Raw genomic sequence first — 18,788 nt, 5'->3', positions numbered from 1 at the left:
AACGCACGAATCTGTAGAACTGCAACTGGGAAGAAATTTAAAATACCAAGCTAAGTTTTGAAGCTAACGAAATTTACAGGACGGAAATGTACCAGGTGCTAAATACGGCGTACGTGATCCTTCGTGTCCCGCTAAAAACCGGAAGTGCAATAATTGTGGACCGAGAGGACATTTCGCTCGTTGCTGTTTCCGGAAGAAAAAAGAAGATTCAGAAAAAAATCCGATAGACCAATCCATTCGTAGAAAATATAAACGATTTATTCTTGAGGTCGAAGATGTTAATCCAGCGAAGAAATCGGATAAATTTGATCTACTTCACCTGGGATCTGCAAAACGTTCTGTACTCACTACTATTGGAGGTCAACTCATCAATCAAACGTAAGTGTGAACTATAAAGATTAAGAGATTATTACAAATGTTAAATGCCATATGTATTGTGGCTAAGGCTGACATAGAAGTAGATGAACATATAACTCCTGTCTTATTCTATTCCCTATAAAAGAGTTAGCAATAGCAAAACTGAAAAAAAATAGAACAACAAGATACGAAGCTTCAGAATGGGTTTCACCAATGATAGTCAATCGGAAAAGTCATAATGAAGTGCGTATAATTTATGATCTACCTACGCGAGGCCAATGAATCTGTAATTCGCGAAGTGCACTCCCTTCCGACGCTTAAGCAAATTACTCGGAAAATAGATGGGACTAATTATAATAAAATTTAGATATGTAATTTATATTTTATAATATAGTTTTAAAATTCTAGGAGGAAGCACAATTTTTATAAAACTTAATATTTGTCAAGCATTCCAAATTATATTAAGTAAGAAACGTAGGTACATCACGACCTTCATTTCTCCTTTCGGACTCATGAGATACGAACGGCTCATATTTGGCCTTTCGACGATACCTGAGCTTTTCCAAAAAGTGATGGAAACAGTATTTGCAAATCTGCATAGCTGATCGTCTTCTTTGATGATATTCTCGTACCAGCCAAAGATATTGATAAATTGCAATGCAGAACTAACCTAGTGTATCAACAGAAAAGACAGTATAATAGTATGGTCAATTCCTATAAAGTAGAGTGTGAAGTAACAGCCCTAGATTTTCTTAGCTATTCCATAACAGCAAATGGGATATCAGTTGCAAAAGACAAATTAGAAGCAATAAGGAAGCTTTAAGTTCGCAGCTTTCTTGGTTTAGTTAACTTTGTTAACCTTTACATACCACACATGACAACAATTACGTAGCCACCCATCCAACTTAATCACAAAGGAATGAAATTTCACTGAGATTATGATCATCAACAAGCATTCGACCAAATCAAAGAAATATTAGGACATGAGGAAATTCTCACTTATTGTTTTCTGTATGGAAAATCATTTTACCTAATAACTGACCATAAAACACTTGTTGTAATTTTTAGCAACCGGGTTAAGCCATCTCCCAGTATCGAAAGATGGAAAATTACGATTAATGTCTTAGGGATCGTACACTTATTACGTACGCAATTTTTCTGGGTTTTTCGATCTCCCCTCCCCCATGTAAGATTTTTTTCATACAAATGATTTTTTATTTATATGGAGCGTAAGTGCTTACGTAATATGTGTACGGCCTCTTATGACTATACAATTATGTACAGACAAGCTAAAGGAAATATTGCTGACTCTCTTTCGGGGTCACCGCAGCCCACCCGCAACGTTTTTGTTGTCGGGGTGTGCATGGTGTTCACTGCATTTCACAGTAGACTCTAATGCAGCTGCTGGTTTTGTTCAAGACGCCTCCAGCGCTGTAGTTTCGATATAATCTGTTGAGACGTTATGTTCATTGCATCCCATATAACCTCTTCCCGACACATCCGCTCAACGAGGTTATCTGGGGTTGTATCCATGCCGATGCCGCTGACAAGCAACATGGCATTGCCTTCAACATCGAATCGCGGGCATGCAGATACAACATCCTCTGCCGAATCTACTTCACCTACACATTTCGGATCCTCCGCAGAATCAGCGAACCCGAACCTATGCAGGAACTTTTTAAAGCAGCCATGTTCAGACAAACCCTGTGATAGGTGGAAGTTGACCTGACAATGCTTCCTACTAACCCAACGGGACATACCCGGAATTAGCCTGTGGATCCAACGACCTTTGACTGCGGTGTCCTATGCTCTGTGTCCCATTTGAGCGACGAGGCTGCTCTATTGACACGTCGCATTTGCACCGAGTCTCTTTCGTTAAGCACTCCACGTCTTCCTCTAGTATGTCAATCGGCATCATCCCACCGCCTCATATGATATGGTACGATATGTGCTTGCGACTCGTTGACACATCAGTCGATGTACTCTGATAAGTTTCTTCACGCTGTACTTGGAATTTAGTGCTACGGCCCATGCTGGTACGCCATAGCGGATGATAGACAATGCTAAACCCGCTATCAATCTACGCACTTGACTATGCACAGCCGATCTGTTGAACATCATTCGCGATAAAGACTTTATCGCCAATGATGCCCGTTGGCATGCATAACGACGTGGCTCGTTAAATTGACCTTATCGTCGATCATCACACCCAGATGCTTTTATGATCTCACGAAGTTGACTGTGCAGGTACCTAATCTTATCCTCGCTTGCTGTAACCCATGGCGGTTATGCACTCGGTCCTGTGATGTGCAAGGGATAACCTCGTCGAGTTGAGCCATTCCTCTATTCTGCCAATCGCATACAAAGCCTTAAGTTCGACTTCAACGAGAGTGTCACCCGTCACCTCCAGCATTCGTCATCCGCGAAGCCTTCTATTTGTACACCGGCCGAGAGACTTAAGCGTAATACTCCGTCGTACATGATATTCCACAGAACCGGTTTGAGGATCGATCCCTGAGGAACACCCGCTGACACTTCTATCGACTGCTGACCGGTGTCGGTGTCGTATATCAACACTCTATTCTGAATAACTTTTAACTTTTAACTAACTTTTCAGTATCCTGCACAGGTTTGGGAGGTTTGGTCTTTCTTGACATCTTTATGTCGCAGGCACGTGTTAGTACCTCGGTTAATTCGTCATCGCTTAGTCCTGTAGTCCGACTTTCCCATTGTAGTACCTCCTTTAATAGTTCCGACGCGCCTTGTGATACCTTTGGGGGTATAACCGACCATACAACGTACTTCCTGATGGTCACTGGAAGTATGCCCTTCATGAACCTTTCAGTATGGTTCCACCGACCATCCCGCGCTGCAGAAGGTCACATCGATACATGAATCACCGTTCGGTCCTCTGAACGTTGGCACTTGGCCTAGTCTCGCCGCAAGAATATCGACTACCCTAGTGCGCTGCTCTTTACTCCATCTATGAGGGTAGTAGCAACTACAAAAGTAAACTCCGCTTACTTTTGTCATGACAAAACCCTCATCGTCAGGAAACGATATTATCTCCTGGATGGGGTATCGCCCATAAGTCCGGACTTATATCCGGACGCTATACAGCTGCTGTTTCCAACAGGGATGCGGTATGGGTCGGACAGCAAGGCAACATCAGCTTTGCACTCAAGAACCGACTGTTGTAGCAGCAGTTGAGCTGCCTTGCAGTGGCCAGACAGGCCTGAGAACTGATAAGATGCCTGTTGTCTGTGCTCGGAGGACAGATCAGACATCTTAGCGGAGCATGACAGGTGCGAGCTTGGTGGTTTTCAGCTCCACATCTAGGGCATAGCTTACTGCGGTCAGACCCCTTGCTGTCATAGGATTTATTACCGTGGCCAAGGCAGCTGTAACAGGTCTGACGCGGTTGGCTTATACTTAGCGGACATACCGACCAACCCACAATCAGTGTAGCCCTATCCATTACCTTTTTGGCGTCAGCCTGAGGTACTCGAAATGAGGCAACCTGCATTCCCGCGTAGCATTTGCGTAACCGAACCACAGATTCCTGGATCTCGACATTGCACTGATCTTTCAGTGCGGCTACCAGGTCTCCGGCCTCTGTTACCTCATCCAGGTCCTTGAACACCATTTCCCAGGACCTCCTCTGTCAACTTTTTATACTCAGAACTCTTCTGAGCAGCATCCCGCTTCAAGACGAAAATCATCTCGCCTTGCCGCGTTCGACGGATGCAGTTAACATCTCCTCCTAGACTAGACAGCTTTTCGTTGCATTTCATAGTCTTCAAGACGTCGGCGTAGCTTTTATCGTCAGTCTTGACGATAATCGCCTCACCTCTGTCTTTTCGCTTGCAACTGCCATTGAAAGGCGCACCCTTTTTCTCACAGGCTCTACCTTTCATTGCAGTGGCCTGCTCCGATCCATTTGCCGCACTCCTTGCGGCTTGTTGACGACTCCGCTTTGCCTTTTTGGGATTCACGACCTCCGTCCACTGCAGGTCCTCCTCCCGTTGATCCTCAGTTACCCTCTTTGGCGGAGGCACTATTTTCCGTTGATCCTTAGGGCCAACTGCCCGCTCAATCCTTTTCGTGCGAGTTTCCGCATTTCTCCTCTTAGGCGACACTGTAACCATTTTAGCTACATTCAGCTCACCACCAACTCCTTCTCCTCAGTAAGTATGCGGATCTTGTGCTGCCCTTTCTACTGACCTCTAGCAAAGTCTTCCACTCCAACTTCGCCTCCACGACTAAAGCGCAGAGGGTCAATATGACCTGTTTCAGATCCTTACTATAGTTTACGAGGGTACCCAGAAAGGACATGATTACATCTGAAACGTCAGTAATCACCTCCATTGTCTGGCCTCCGCTATCCTCGTGGTTGGTCATCACCGAGTTTATGACCTTGGTCAGAGTGGGGCCGTCCATTTTTACGTCAACCGGCACCTCATTTGACCCACCACGGCCATCACCTTCGCTTCCCCCGGCGACCTTTGGGTTGACCGATCAGGGAAACTTCGTCTAGCGAAGATGTCCTCCTTACCGCCAGACACCGCTCCTCCATCTACTTTTTTTTGGTTCAGTTGAGAGAATTATTGCTGTTGGGTCCCCCTTGCAGCTGCTGTCGAATACTGCTTGTGTAGTCGCCTTATTGATCCCATAGTTATTAGGGTGCCAATAGAATGTATGGGAAAAAAATTTCCTCGAATTTCAAAAAACGACATTGCTTACAAGTTTCATTACCTCAAAATATGACCCCATGCAAAATTTGAGCTCAATCGGACATGATTTAGGGGTGCCTAAAATTCATCAAAATTTTGAAATTTTTACCCATGAAAATTTTCTCAAAAGTCGCATATGTTGGGTACCAAAACGTTTGTGTATCGTCCGGTGTTAAAATTCGATGAAAAAAAGTCCCAAAAATGTTCCAAGAGAAAAAAAACTTTTTTTTTCAATTTTTTTCTAAATAACATTAGATCTCGACGTTTCATGCATTTTTAAGTCATTTGGCATTAAAAACAGAAATTCAAATTTCGACTTTTCCTTTAGAAAATTTTCATGGGTAAAAATTTCAAAACTTTAATGAATTTTAGGCACCCCGATGTCCAATTGAGCTAAATTTTTGCATGGGGTCATATTTTGGGGTAATGAAACAATGAGCAACGTCGTTTTTTGAAATTCGAAAATGTCATTTCCATTGGCACCCTAATAGTTATCCATGCATACTTTTCGGCATGCAGGGAGGCCATGCGAGGGTTGACACTCTTGTGTTCAGAGCCAGATCAGCACTAGTCAGGAAAGAGCAGCTGAACCTACCCCACGCAGTTTGACAACTGTGTGACATGATTGTACCGCGTGCTACAAGGCCCGCCTTGGTTTTATGGAACGGACTACAGCCTGACCATTAGCCCATTCGCCTTTTCAGGTCGGTGCCACCCGGCCTAACTAAGAGAATAGAATGTCCAAACTACCAGCCCTCGCTTCACAAAATTGCAGTATAGTATTCAAAAACATAGTCAAATAACATGCCTCCAGTATACCATAACCAGGATCTTACTGGAATCAACCCTGATGTACCGATGGCACTTCCTGGGCTTGTGCTTTGTGAGCGGCACAGAGTCGCTTTGAAAAAGTCTGCTTACGGACACTTGTGGTTTTTGGGAGGGATTTAGCAAAGCCCACTGCTAAACCCCACCCCGTCCTAGGCAGACCCCCTTATTCGCTGTCTTATGGGGTCGTAAAGCCCTTGGGCATAGTCGCTGCTGTCCCTCTACCTGAAATAGAGCAAGCGACACATGCAGATGAAGAGCTTCAAGAACTCTTTAAGTGGTTGCCATACGTTTCCGAACGTTGAGCATGAGCATGAGCATGATGACCGTGCATTTCGTAGTTGCTACTCCGTGATCGACCAGAACAATCGCAATAGGACAGGGCCAAAGGTGGTGGTTGAAAGAGATGGCGCCACAACATTTGTAGTAAAATAAATTTTCTTGTATGGACAAATTACCCGTTCTCACTAACTACGCATCACAGCGATATGTGACCTAGGTAGAAAAGCTTCAATTTTTTTTCTGATTTTTTATACCCTTATTGCATTTTGCAACTTTAAATAATAAATGAGATCTGATTACTGCTCCATACTAAACTCAAGCGGTTTACTACAAATTTCTTTATGACTGCTCTCCACCTAGAGTGTACAAAAGTAACATTCAAAACTTACGCCATTCAACGACAGTTGTCACTGCTGTATATGCAAAATTACATTGATATAAAAACGAAGCATCGCCACCTCTCGCTTGGTAGTGTCAATATCGCAATTTATACCAGCAGGTGTACAAGTGTTGTTGAAATGATTTGAAAGGGCCTCAAGCGGAATTTCAGCTAGAATGCCACTGGTCTCGTCCTATTGCACAGGGAACCGATGGATGGAAGCATGGGGTTTGCACTCCAACCTCAATGTGCACAGTCCGAGAGCTCTAGTATTTTGGAAAGTCGATAACGGCGCTGGCCACGTCCTTACGGTCATCGGGGATGGGAAGGAATTGATGATGCAGTCATTCGCCCACTGTAAGCCGAGAACACCTCTGCACTCGCCACGAGTTCCTGCGGAATTTTATTGGAATCTGGGGTTTAGGTTTTATGGCAGAGGTTCGTCTTGGTTAACGGGTTGCCAATGTGATAGTAATGTAAGGGTGGTGTAGTATTCTAATTCGATGCCGAAACGAACTTTTCCGCTCAATTCGAATTCTAACAGTTACCTGCTAGAACTAATCAAGTTGTAGTTATAGGGGGATAGAAGATAGAAATGGTATGAAAGCCCATTTCCAGTTCTAGCGATTGCTAGAACATGAGAAATATATGAAAAGATACAAAGTAGGAGAATGGAACGGGCCTGGGATTGAACCCACGACCTCCTGCGTATGAGGCAGAAGCGGTAATGCCATACGTTTCCGAACGTTGGCTAAAAACTCGGATGAGGTATAGACAAATTGCTAGCTGCCTAACTTCTAACCAGAAAGTCGTAATGAAAGATCATAAGATCATTATACCTAGGCATCATCTTGGGATATCTATGAAACGTCGGCTTCGATCAAAAGTTTGGTGAGGTGGAATGGGTTCTATGATTGAACATTACGTCGAAAGTTGTGAAGGATGCATGTTAGTACACGAAAACTAATGCATACTTATAACCATGAATTAAAAATCATGAAAATCATGGACTGGCATGTTCATGAAGTCATGATTCCAGGAATATTATTGCACACCACCAGATGCATAACCCGTTATACTTTTAACACTCTGTTCCCAAGAAGCAAGAACGGCTGAGAAGTAGCACGCCGGACTTTCACTCAGTGGACTCGAGTTCGAGGCCTGTATAAACTTTTTTTTTTAATTTTCAATTTCAACAACCAAATCGTAACACATTGGATAATCATGAAATCATGAATTATGCATTGAAAAATCATGATGTACAAGAATTATACTTATAGTGTACTAGCGAAAGAAACCCACAATAGGAAAAAAGGAGGTATTTTTAGCCAAAATTATGAATCCTGTAATAAATGGTGGTATTCATCATAAAAACATAGATAGAAAAAATATTTTTTTTAAGGCTTCAATGGGGTATGGGACCAATTTTCGGCATAGTATCGATTTTTGTCATATTCTACAAAACTAACGGAATTTGGTCACTTTTTGGCTTGCAATAAGCCTGTTTGATGCTGAATAAAATACTAATGATCATATAAAGGGTTTAACTGTATATTTGTGTCACAGACAAATGGACGTAACACAGATTTCCTAAAATGATCAACATAGCACTATTAGCTTCTGGTGTTGAAAATTCACTGAGTAGATCTTATCAAACCAACAAAGGAGGGTAATTAGATTTAATTAGCGTCATATTGTGACACGAAATGGAATTTCATTTATTTACTAGTTCATTGAGATTTCTTTCATAATTATAAAAAGGTGTTGTGGCAAGGAGTTATTCAACACACCCATCCAACACGTTATGACACAGTGTGGTTAAATCTTTAATTCATTTCTATAATGTAATAATGTCATAATTGTAAATTTTGAACAACTTCCCTTCTACTGCGTTACGCTTTTTATATGATAGATGATTTTTTCTCGAATTAGGCGCAACGTTAAAACATAATCCTCCCTCTTAAAATGTTATGTAAAGTGTGTTCGTCACCAAATTCAATTAAGGTACACCGGGGCAAGTTGAAACGGAAGCTGTAATTTAGTTAAGAAACGACCGAATGCTCTGATTATTTTTTTCAACAAACTACTCCCCTAAACACATCTTCTGACTACCATTTCCGGATGATTTCAGTTTTCAAAACCAATCCCTGCCATTGTTTATTTTCCGTACTTTGCAAAATCCAAACCAACTATTTGACGTGCTAATGAAACAGGTCTCAAAACGATGTTTGGAGAAGGGTTTTCATCAAATTTTCACTGTAAGTAATCATTCAATGTTGAATAAGCATAATGATTATGAAAAATCGATGAAAGACCCGATATAATTTTTGTACTTTGCATGTTTGATATTGCTCCGCATGTTCAACTCATCGGGGCAAATAGAAATGCGTGGTGTGGGGCAAGTTGAAACAACGATTCAAAACGTCACCCTCTCAATGAAAAGTACATTTTTTTCCCAGAATTTAACATGGTCCATGAATAAATACATTCGGAAAAAAAAAAAATTTATAAAATCACGCAATCTTTTGAAAATAAATTTCCGCCTATTCCGAAATGAATGCAACCCTCCTACAATCTTCACTAAAATGAAAAGGGGTTATATTTGAACTGCAGTTTTGAGATTGTTAATCTACTGAGCACTGACTCTCAGAAAAATAAAACAGAAAGTATGTGAGCATTTCGTGAACTCCCCCTTTCACTTCCCCAGCTGCCTGTTTCTCCAATCGAAGAGTTTATGAGCTATATGCTGGCTGGTTGAGTAATGTGCATTTATGAACAAGCCACAGCCGAATTAATCAAGTGCACAATATACAAGTGAACCAAATAGTGAACCATCCTGAATAGTAATAGTAAATATAAAGATGAGATAACAAAAGTGGGATTTGTTTTCAAATTTCTAGAAAGCCTACTACTTTATTAGTTTTTCTTAAACAGGGGACAATTTTAAGCTAATTTCTGAAAGAAAAACAAAATCATCAAAAACTTACATGAGACGCTTATGTGAATCCTGGCAGTATTATAGTCACCTTTACAAACTCGTGCTTCTTGAGTCTCACTAAGTACTTACGTTTTGTTATTAATACAGCAAAATTAGCATATGTCTGTATATAACGGAGTGTTTCAACTTGCCCCGATATGCGGGGCAAGTTGAAATGATGCATATGAAAAAATAATTCAAATATACAAAATATTTATAAAAAAGATTGTTGAGGTTGTTTTTTTTATGTATAATCTTTGACCCGAACTAGCAAACACCGCAAACGGATTCAAAATATATCAAAGGTTGATTTTTTACCAGAAATTTGAATTTCAACTTTAAAAAAACCGTTTCAACTTGCCCCGGTGTACCTTTAATTGGCATTATTGCATAACTCAGATGAAAATTGAAAAAGAAGAAGTTTACCAAAACACCTGAATAATCCCCCCAGCGGTGATGGTGTCTTTCTCGTACATTATAAGAAAATGTATTTCGACCATAACTTTTGTGCCCATAGTCCGATAGAGCCTTTTTTCAATAGGGAACAATAGAACAACGTTCTCTGATGAATGAAACTTGTTGCAAGTGAATCGGTTTAGAGTAAGTGCCTAAAAAATAGTTAAGATTATGTTTGCTCACACACATTCATACACACGTACACACAGACATCACCTCAATTCGTTGAACTGAGTCGATCGCTTCACAACACTATGAGTGTTTGGGTTTTTATAAAATGCTTTTGGAGCGATCATATGCTATCATCATATGGCATATAGCTTCTACGTATACTTAGTACACAATAAAGGCAAAAATGGACACTTTTTAAAATTTATGTATCTTACAAAATGGTGAATTTGGGCAGAATTTTATTCATGGTCCTCAAAGCACAAGAGTTCATTAGTGTAGTGCATAATGTTTTACTGCGGGGTATTGCGGGGTACCAAACTGTTTTGTTCGTTCAATATTGCGTAAAATGTGCTTTTACAAAACCACTAAAAACAAAATTCTGGATGAAGCTATTATTGCCTTTATCAAACCTATTGCATAGATCTGTTTAAGAGCTTTGTAATGATATATAAATATGTTACTTTTGAGACAAAAATATGGCAAGGCTGCTTGTTTTCCCAAAAAACGTTAAAATATTATTTCTAGAAGGGGCTAGTTTGAACGTCTCCCACCCCTCCCTAAAAAATCTAAGAAATAAAAACCGCCCTGATCATATAAAAATAAATTATAAGCTGTGTATTTATCACATTTCACTCGCCCAAATCGAAAACTGGCCTTTTGGTAGTTTCTTGGGGTGTTGCAAATGTCACAATGAACTTATTTGAAGCACCGCACTCTAGATCAATATCCGTGCGTTTGTTTTGTTTCTCTCAACAGCTGACCCAAAATTGTATTCTGATGATTTTTTACATTTCCCCGTTAAATTGTAAATCTTTTTGTATATAAAAACTTTGCGGACCCCAAAACGAATCGATTAGGAAAAAAATCTTGTAAATCGGTCAACCCGTTCGAGAGATAAATCGTCAGGAAGGAAAACTCAACTCATTCTTATTATATAGATTTTCATAACATGAGAGCATGATAGATTCATGAAATCATGAATAATTTTCTCATTTCGGGAAACGGATTTCTACACGGTTAGCTGCTCTTCGAATACAACCAATCACCCGAATCGAAATGTCACTACGACCATGTATGAAAATCGCATTAGACTTTACAGAAATTCCTGGTGGAAATCATCTTTTGGTAGCAACTGACTATTGCTCCAGATATGAGTGAAATTTTTCTTCTTGATAATGAAGAATAGTTGTATTTTGAGTTTTTTTTTATCAAAAGTAATAAAAAGCGTTCTACGGGAAGCTTGCTGCAGATGGTTGATCAAGACAAGGATATCAAACTTATTTAGTTAAAATCCAAGCCTTCCACAGCAGGGACCATCCACATGAAGCAAAAGCAGTGATGCATACAGTGGACTAGACATGAAGAATGCCGGACATTTGAACGTTTGACGGGGCAGCTTTCCAATCCGATGTTAGTAACAGGCCTGATGTACGACAGGGATGACGGTAACAATGACGTTGCATTCTCAAATAAAGTAAATTTGGTAAGATGTGTGCTCCTCCTCCATCAGTGAAAAGGTAAGTCTTCATTACCATTAGCTTTTGCACTCATAAACTAAACCTAAGCCGCACACCTCTCATAGACCAGAGTTTGTGACTGCTATATGAATGCCTAGTCAGTTAGAAGTAGATGCAACCGAATCGATAGACAAATGTGCTGCTAGGGTAAGAGTGTTCTCTGGGTAATTGGTAGCGTGATTTTTACTTTAAAAAACCGTGCAGATTAATTTTAAGTAAAAACATGTCTGCGCAATCCGATATCTGAACCACGCCGCAAAAATCTCCAATTCACTCCATTCATCAATATAAATGGCATGCTTATTCATGGGAATGGATGAGCGAAAACATAACTTTTATAAGAGACTGCATAAGACTTTATAAGATAGGACATGCATTTTAGATATTATTCATCATATCATCATATCACAGCTAAATCCTTAAAAAATAAATAAAATTGTAAGTGTGATATTGAGGAAAATTATGGGATATCATACTTTCATTGAACATAGTGTGTTGATGTAGAGTTTCATTCTTGGAAATCTAAGCAAAATTATTTTAATCACGTGCCAAATAGGTACTAGAAAATCAAGATTGAATCAATAAAAAAGTCCCCATAATATGAGATAGGAATATCATCACATAAGAGATAGCTCACATTGCTTCGTGTAATGCCGTTAAAAACGGTGATGATCAAAAATAAATTCGTTTATGAATCATACGTAAATGTGACAGCTTCATTCACAATAAGTTTGAAGCAATAGGTTGATCCGATGTTTCGATGGAGTAATTTGCCGAATACAACTAACGAATACAACTAACTTTGATTCAACCAACTGTTGACTGTTATTGGCTTTCCTCAATATTCCTATTTTCTCGATAAAATTTTCTGTGATTGTAAAGTTACATATTGGTTTTCGCTTATTACTAAGGGCATATATTAATATGAGTACATAATTTCAATTGGGATCGCATAAGGGGAAGGGAAAATTAATATATTTTATATTCTTTCTCGTTTCAGAGAGCGAACAATGGCGCTTAAACCTAGGCTAATTACCCGAGCAGCACAAGTCAGACTAAAATGGTTGTTGCAACTTGATAGTGACCAAATCTAGTCGCATATCCGTTGCAGTAATCTATGTGGGACATGTGTGCTACTTGGGTAGCCAGGGCAAGTTTAATAGCTTCGCCCCATCCCAGGACAATTAACAATGGAGTGACAAAAATTTCTTAGCATGGTCACTCCCAACGTCTGTTTAAACGCATTATATCATTTGCTTATGATGATATTCCTAAACTATATTCCCTACCAACCATCCAACTCCTTGACATCTATGAGGGCGTCGGTGAGTCGCTGGCCTCTCGTTAAGTAGATGTCATATCATCATTTCCTTCCCTTCCTTAGTAACAGAGAAGATGGGCGTGGCCGGCAATGGTAGCTTTCATGCTTTTATCATTTTGACCCCCAATTGAGTTGCTATTAAATCCCAAATAGTAATCCATAAGCAGTTGGGGTAAGAAAGTTAAAGAAAATACATGACAGCTATCAGTATGCAATCTACGAAATACTCTGTTACAACGCAACGCAACGCAACGCAACGCAACGCAACGCAACGCAACTGACTATTGCTCCAGATACTTCTATTGCTTTTTAGAATTACATCCCCCACTGGGACATTGCCGCCTCGCAGTAGCAGCTATGTTCATTTAGCAATTCCACAGTTTCTGCGAGGTTTCTAAACCAAGGTATTATTTTTGCATTCGTATATCATGAAGTTAACACGATGATACTTGTATGCCCAGGAAAGTCGAGACAATTTCCAAACCGAAAATTGCCTAGACCGGCACCGGGAATCGAACCCAACCACCCTCAGCATGGTCTTGCTTCATACTGCTGGGCTAAGGAGGGCACGTAATAAAATCAATATTCACTATTAATGTCGAAAAACTTGATCATTTTTTTTTACTGATTGATTCCTACCTAGCTAGATTTAAGCGTGGCTACAACTCATCATCATCAGGGAACTCCTCAGAAAAGTATTGCCGAAAAGAAGAGATCTCACATCATTATCATCACTGATGAAAAAGACCTCTGCCTGTCGGCACCACCATAAATCCTTACGTCAATGCCAAATTATATGTGACGCGGCACTAAACAAAAATAGTCAACATGTCATGCCACCACGATAGGATATGTCTTTGGTTACCATATGACATTTTTCGTTTTCGATATTTTGATGGAAAAGCACAGTAAATAGTATGAAGTTTCACCTATGGTCAAAACTCACAATATATCAAAAGTAAGCTTATTTTAAAAATTGATGATTTTTCAAAAAATAGTATAAAACATCGAATTTATCGATTTTATTAAAGGTTTTTTACTGAAACATATAAAACTAAACCTTTTGTACCGACACATGCAAAAATACCAATGAAATAAAAAAAAAACACATTTTTTGAGTGAATGTTTTAAAACATCGTTCCTGAATATTTTCAGATTTCGAGTAGTGCCTGTATTGCACGAAACCGTCGATATCAGTGCTAATGGCGTAAGCCAATCCATCGCGGAAAGATAACATACCCGAGGGGAGGGAAATACGATTAAAATGAATTTTTATTCCCAAATTTCCCAGTTACATGAAAATTAACAAACAAAAATTAAGAAATTTATAAATTGCTGAAAAACAAAATATGAAAAAGCACTGAAACATTGGAAATTATCGTTGAATTTCCATTTGTGACCCATGGTGTGAGCGGAGGCAGAAAATGGAATAACTTTTTTGTTTCTACTTCACACAATATCGAATTAGGCCGTCAGCGGATTTTTGTATCAATTTGTTAACCTACCTTTGTTATAGATATTCTACACCTACATGATCTTGATAAAGATCATGCAAACAATATCCACATAGTTGCAAACACATACTAAGGTTGCTTCACAATGTTGTTCGTACCGTTTACTTCGTTATGAGTACCATCGCACTAGGAAATACAAAAGAATCATTTCGCAGCTGCAATCCACTTGTGGCATTTAATAATGACTTCTTTTCCACCGGCTTCTGAAGCATCCACTGGCCGGACAGCCTTCGCACCAATCAATCTTACAACCCAGTCCAACACTTGCCCCACAGGTAATTAACCTCGACGGTCATTTTCGCGACATCACTGACTTCTTCGCGTCGATACATCATCCAGCGACGCAGCGGATATCGATTATCCTGGCATTCTTCGTTGCATCACCTCACCACTGGCGGACTGCCGACTGAACAGGTTCACAGCCCATCCGCGCAACGATCGGCCGACGCCATGTTTATATCCACATCCAACCTTTTCTTGCTTTGCCCACTCGCGGGATTCTACGTCTCACAGGATCACTGAGTTGATTTACACACCGCACCGAAGAATAGCGATAGCCATAGCAAAGAATCAATTTATCAAAGTCAGCCGGAGAAACAAATGCGAGTCACAAAGCTTCAGATAGATGCCGGAAGGGAGGAGGGTTCCATGAAATTAAAAAGCAAACACAATGGGGAAAAAGCAACGGATCAAAACCTCCAAGCGGTTATTTGAAGACAGCTGCGCGATCGTACGTCCGACGGGAACCGTTGTGCCGATTCAACTGACGGGCGAGTGGCCGCGATCGAGTAGCGCAACCTGCTCTCGGAACTGGTTCTTCTTTCTTTGTTGGTCCGCCTGCCTCTCACGCGTACCGAATGGGACCAAAGCGCACACCACAGAGACAGCACAGCGTTACCCGCCGCGAATCACCATGAGCATACTTTTTTTTATGTTCCTGGCGAAAAAAGACGAACGGATGCATTGCGCAGCGCCGGAGCGTGTATCGAGAAACAAAACAAACTCGCTCACGCTTTGGTAGTTCTTCTTGTCTTGTTTGCTGTCCTCGCTTATTTTGCGTTGAAGTCTTTCATGCGCAACAAACTGACTGCGTTGCATGGTGGGTTCGCTTGCCCGTCAGATGTTTGAGAATGGCGGAGCGGGAGGTGGCTTTCCCAACGGATGATGCGAGGTTCGTTAAATAAATGAATGACTGATTGAAAATGGTTTGTTGGTCGCATGAATGGTGGTGGAACAAAAATGAACGTGGTGAATTCACACAATTTAGAGGTTTACACGGAAAATCGAAAAATTATGTATGAACAGCCGTATAGTTTTTTTTTTAAATCTAGGAACTTTTTTCAAATAGGCGTAACTGTATTTGACCTTGAAATGTGAAACGACTCTCTCTATTTAGCAGATTTCGTTCAACTGACGTTACTACCTGATAAATCGCAATCTATTCTTTCTGTTTTTACAAAATTTGACCAAAAAATCTACGAAATGTTTATTGATAACTGTTTCAAACATCGTGTGAAATTTAAGAAATCTTGAAACTTTTCAAATTTTAAATATGCGAAAAGGAAATATTTGAAGACTACCTCTTGGGCAGCGCCTTCAAACTTTTGCATTAATTAAGGTATCCCTCATGTGTTTTCTTTGCTGTAAATGAAAATAAGCGTAACTTGAAAGAATGAAAGATGGACACGAAAACTAACGGAAAATATGGTTCTCTATTAATTTTCCTGAAATTTTCATTTTCCGTGATACTTCCCAATTCAAATTATGTCTTCCCAATTAATTATGTGCCTTATGTCCCTCCAATTCGCAGCGTCGGCAGAGTTTGCTTCTGTCAGCGCTTTTGGAGTCCCATTGCTTGTGCCCCGGTTCCAGGCACTTGAAGCAAACTTCGGGTTGTTCGCATATTCCCACAGGGCACACCATCTCACCTTGACGCTCCCTAACTTGACTACCTTGGAGGCGTCCGCTGCAGATCGTCCAGGTCTTTAACCCTTAGATTCACCTCCGTCGTGAGTGCCCTCACCTTGACCGTCTCGCCTAGGACTTCCTCCGCCAACTTCTTGTAGGCGGCGCCCTTTTGCGAGACGCCCCGCTTCAGCTCGAGGATCATCTCGCCCGTCCGGGTATGTCTTATTCGACGGCGTCGAGTTCACCGAGCTTGACGTCACTTCTCATCGCCTTCAAGACGTCTGAGTACTTAGCCTCGTCCGTCTTGATTACTAGGGCAGCGCCCCTAGAGCGATGAGCGCCTACCCTAGACTTCTTGCTACCCTCATTCGCCTGGGCCTTCTTTTCGGCCCTAGACGTCTTCAGTTCTTGTCCTCTTGTTCTTGACCAGGATCCGGAAGGTGTCATCCCCCTCTATTTCCCTGGTCTGGTGCGGCTGAGAGCTCTCAGCCTCCCGTAACCCCATACCACCGTCTTTCCTGAGACGCCCGCTCGAAAAAAGACCAGATTTTCACTTACTTGATACTTGATGAGCTTGTTATGATTCGGAACAGTTTTTGCCTTTTGAGACGAGCCAGCCACGTTAATAAAGAAAGTTTAGTGCGTGTTTTCTCTTGTTTCGGACAGCAGAACGATCGCGCGATCTGCCGAAATGTTGTGTTCTGCATTGTACGGACGGTAATAAAGTTAATCAGTCCAGTGCGTGTTTTAGTCGTCGCTAAGTAGTTAAGCTATCGAATCAGTCTTCGGGAAAATATGTAAGACACGTGTTGCTTTTCCGTTTTTGTATTATCATGAATATAAAGTCGTTCAAAAGAAATAACTAGTCGCTTACCAAGGCGATTTCCAATAAACTTCCTTCCTAACTAACATACTATTCCTTTCCAGTGCGCCCATGGAGATGCAAAGGATTCCTCGGTCGCTTGTAGCAATGAGTGTCGAACTAATTTTCCTACTTCTTCTTCTTCTTATTGGCATTACATCCCCACACTGGGACAGAGCCGCCTCGCAGCTTAGTGTTCATTAAGCACTTCCACAGTTATTAACTGCGAGGTTTCTAAGCCGGGTTACCATTTTTGCATTCGTATATCATGAGGCTAACACGATGATACTTTTATGCCCAGGGAAGTCGAGACAATTTCCAATCCGAAAATTGTCTAGACCGGCACCGGGAATCGAACCCAGCCACCCTCAGCATGGTCTTGCTTTGTAATTTTCCTACCCTTATCCTAATTGAATGTGAAGACGTGGCCGACATCGTTATTGGTCTTGAATAAATGAAACTCCAAAGCATGTACAGTGAGAATGGCTTTCTAGTCCCGAGAAAACTATTCAATTGGTGAGCTGTGCATTATTTGTTGTTTCTCGGACAATCACGACTAGCAACTACGATGGGTGCAGTCAATCAAGCTAAGCTAAGAGCCAGCTCCGTAATAAAGACTGAAAAAAATGTTTTTTCCTATCCTTTATCGGAGTTCGATATCAATTTAAAGCGATTTCTGCAAACCCTGCAATGTGTCCTTTTGTGTAAAGAATGTGCATGGGGTTGAATAAGCGTGACGTAGGGCACATAGCACCCCCGATGTTTTGCTCAATTGCGGGCCGGGGGATCTGACTGAAGAAGGAGGTAGTTTTAGTACGCCGGGATAGATGATCCCAACCCCACACTACCTGGGTTCGCCTCCCCAGGTATCTGGATGTAGATTTCCGTTACTGTCTATAAAAAAATGTTAAGGGGTCGTTCAAAAATGACTTTCACAGTTTAAAGGGAGAAGGGGTCTAAAAATCTCAAAACGTAGTGGACGTTATATTGAATCACCCCTAACTGGATAAATGAAATGATATTCAACAGATGCCCGTGTGGTGCATAATTCGAACCGTGTAGCCTAACAATTGGATTTCAAACAGCTGGCTTCATCGTTGGTATCACCAGAGGTCAATATTAACTTAAATTCGGGAATTATTGAAATGGGATGGAGTAGGCTACACCTTACGTAGGGACGGAAATGAAATCTGCAATCAAACCAGACTGAAACCAAGCTGGACATTGCCGCAGAATAATAGTGCTGTCCAATGAGAGCTTGGAGTAGCTCGAAGTTTCTCCCTGTCCTGTTCATGCCCAATTGTTGACAAAAAAGAACGAGCAGGACGGGAACAACTTCGAGTTGCTCATTGGACAGCACTAATGATACCGTATTAAGTCGGGGCAAATAGCGACAGCGACATCGCCCATGATGGAGATCTTTCAAATCGGCCTTTTGCAGCAATTGAGATGCTCAGGAACCATAAGTAAAGTTAGTGACGGA

Source organism: Armigeres subalbatus, chromosome 3 (assembly GCF_024139115.2).
Source record: "Armigeres subalbatus isolate Guangzhou_Male chromosome 3, GZ_Asu_2, whole genome shotgun sequence".
In the NCBI taxonomy this organism is placed as follows: Eukaryota; Metazoa; Arthropoda; class Insecta; order Diptera; family Culicidae; genus Armigeres; species Armigeres subalbatus.
Note: the sequence above shows the minus strand (reverse complement) of the source record.